Source organism: Psammomys obesus, unplaced genomic scaffold, assembly GCF_907164565.1.
Source record: "Psammomys obesus unplaced genomic scaffold, mPsaObe1.curated_primary_1811, whole genome shotgun sequence".
Lineage (NCBI taxonomy): Eukaryota > Metazoa > Chordata > Mammalia > Rodentia > Muridae > Psammomys > Psammomys obesus.
This window is the reverse complement of record NW_026596057.1, coordinates 9,917,068-9,919,969: the sequence shown is the minus strand read 5'-3', so window position 1 is coordinate 9,919,969 and position 2,902 is coordinate 9,917,068. Positions and strand designations below refer to the sequence as shown.

The 2,902-nt window shown below is 39.2% G+C and overlaps 1 protein-coding gene across 1 annotated transcript in view; it reads right to left on the bottom strand.

Annotated features, from left to right (window-relative positions):
* The window catches only part of Tnn (tenascin N), a 73,356-nt gene extending 70,921 nt beyond the window's left edge, over positions 1-2,435 (bottom strand). Inside the window, exon 1 of the mRNA XM_055624557.1 lies at positions 2,420-2,435. The gene's annotated coding sequence lies outside the window, so the exon portion shown is untranslated. The remainder of the gene's footprint in view (positions 1-2,419) is intronic.
* Positions 2,436-2,902: the final 467 nt, after the last annotated feature.

Below are 2,902 nucleotides of genomic sequence, written 5' to 3'. Positions count from 1 at the left end.
AGAAAGAAAGAAAGAAAGAAAGAAAGAAAGAAAGAAAGAAAGAAAGAAAGAAAGAAAGAAAGAAAAGAAAGAAGCAAAGAAACAAAGAAAGAAAAAAAGAAAGAGTGTGTGTGAAAGAAAGGTAAAAAAGAAAGAGAGAAAGGGAGGGGGAAAGAAGGAGGAAGAAAGTAAAAAAAGAAAGAGACTGAGGAGGGAGGAAGGGAATAAATGGAGGGGCTCTGGGGTTTGATGACATTGCTGAACTAAAGGAACTACCCCTTGTGTTTTCCTATATTAGACTTTTCTGTATTCAGGATTTTGTTTCTTAAAGCTGCAGCTATTCTAAGAATTTCAAAACCCACACATTTCTTAGTAGCAGCTGGATTTATTGAGGTGCTGCAAAGAACACAGACTTTCATAAGGCTTCAGAAGGAGATGGAGTCTGATCTAGTAACAGGCTATAACATCAACATGGGAAATCCAACTCCAAAGTTTATTGTTCTTTTAGGTCCACTGTGTTGTCTGCAAGCTCAGCTCACAAAGGCTAAAAATGGACTCTCTGCTGCTCCTCCTGACGTAGAACCAGTGTGTCTAACCATTGTCTGAGCCAGAACCAGCTCTGTTGGCTTCTCTTCCCAGTAGAATGAAGCTAAAGGGTGGATACTGGGACTCTAAGATGTGTCCTCCCGTGGCCTTGTAGGTTCAGTTATTCCCTGGGAGTTACAGTGCCTCTAGGAGGTGAAAGAAAAAAGAAAGAGACACTGTGACATCAAGAGAGACATCATGATAGAGACACCAGACAATTGAAGAAGCTCAGCCAGTACCTGCTGAGTAATCCCAGCTCAGCTTAATCCGAGCTACCAAACACAGAGCAGTGAAAAATCAATGACTGTTTGAAATTACTATATTTTAGAGATGTTTTCAATATAAGAATGAAAAAAATGACATCAGAAGCTATACTGAGATCTGGGCTTGGAGATACATACTTGCCATCCCAGCACTTAGAAGGCCTAATTGTAGGAGGACTGCACATGAAAGCCAGTATAGACTGCATAGTAAGTTCCTATCTCAAACAATACAACACAAAGCAACAACAACAGAAAACTGCTACAACCAAACACAAAATTAGGGAAGACGTTAACATAAAACCAATTCCAACTCATCATTTTTGTCTAGCAGTACTAAAAAAACAACCCGTTCCAGAACAACCTGGAAAAAAGTCTCTGGTTCAAATGACTCAACCAACATGTTATTATATCATCTTCTTTTATTTGAGAAAAATGTAGAAGAAAGCATTCCAGTTATAGTCATCCTCAATTGTATTTGTCCTAAGAAATCACCGGAAATATGATAGACTGATGTGCTGCCTTTCAGGGAGACTAAGTTAGTTATGTCTCACTTGGAGAGCTGGAGCCAGTCTGTTTGAGATCTTGCAATGCTCTCCTATAATGTCTTTAAGTAGGATGCTACTGAATCTAACAGAGCTGAATCCAGACCTGAACAGGCTTTATTGTCAAGATATCTTAGCACGTTTTCTCTCCCATTCTGTAAATTGTGCTTATTCTATATCTACAGGGTTGTCTTTGCCTCCTTGTTTTCTTTCTAGTGAACTCTTAATTCAAGCTTCCAACAGTGCTTACCAGGATGTGCCATCTTTGACTTAAAATGTGCAATTGCCTGTAAAAACAAACAGAATGTGGAATTCAGCAAAGTGGAAGGTTTATTATTCCTTTCAAGGCAATGAAAGACCTTGATTCTTTTTCCATCAATATTTTCTCCTCCTGGGTCAATATTTTTTGATATCCATCTCACTGGAAGTCAATATCTTCTTATTAATCTTCTTTGGCAATAACACTTGCTATCAGACAGTTGCCTGAGGTATGTAGGGCCAGAGAGCTGGCTTTACAGCTAGGGGGTCAGAAACCCAGTGGGGAAGGACAGCTTTCTTTAGGAAGCTCTTCATGTATCACTTGCACAGATTGTTATTTTCTAAATGTTATTTTTTCATTATAAAAGCAATTTGCTGCCATAGTTTAAATGGGAAATGCAGAAAAAAATATAAAGAGGGAAATGAATATTTCCTACAGTTCTCAGCATTGGAGGAAATTGCTAATGTTTTTCCTGCAAATGAATACACACGTGGAGAAATATGCATATCTATGCACATGTTCAATAAAGAGTGGGCAAATTAAGAGTGCATTATATGGAATTTTTTGCTTCTTTTTACTTTTTCTATAGTAGTTTTGTCCTCTGTTTTCTCACCTAGATTTCCAAGACTTGCTTTCTAGTGTTGCCAAACATCCTCAAATGCATATCCAATTCATAGAGATGATCACAAAGGAACACAAGAATTGGGGGGAGGGTAAGGAAACGCTCTGTGTATTGACCATAGAAGTTGTTACAGAATGAGTCATTGGTCAAGATTTACCAAAAAACATACCTGAAGGGCTAGAGAGATGGCTCCATGGAGAAGAAGACTCGACGCTCTTCCAGAGGATGGTTTTGATGCCTGTACTGACACTGGGTGGTTCACAATCACCTCTAACTCCAGCTTCAGGTGATCCTATACCCTCTTCTGGCCTCTGGTCTCTGTGGGTACACACACACACAAACACACCCATAAACATGAGTGAAAATCAGCATTTTTTAAATGAATACTTTAAACAGGTAGGACTTACCACATATAAACTGTATCTCACAACATCTGACTTGAGAAGAACAGAAGAGCTCATCAAAGGATCCTAAACAATTTGCCCCAGGGTTGCCTTACACTCTGGGCTAATCTTTAGTTATCTAAGTCTTGCCAACATAAGGAACTGGCTAGAAGGGGTGTGTGTGTGCGTGTCCATGTATGTATGTCTGTGGAAGCCAGAGGTCTTCATTCCTCAAGAGCTGATCACCTTGTTTTTTGAGACAAAGCCTC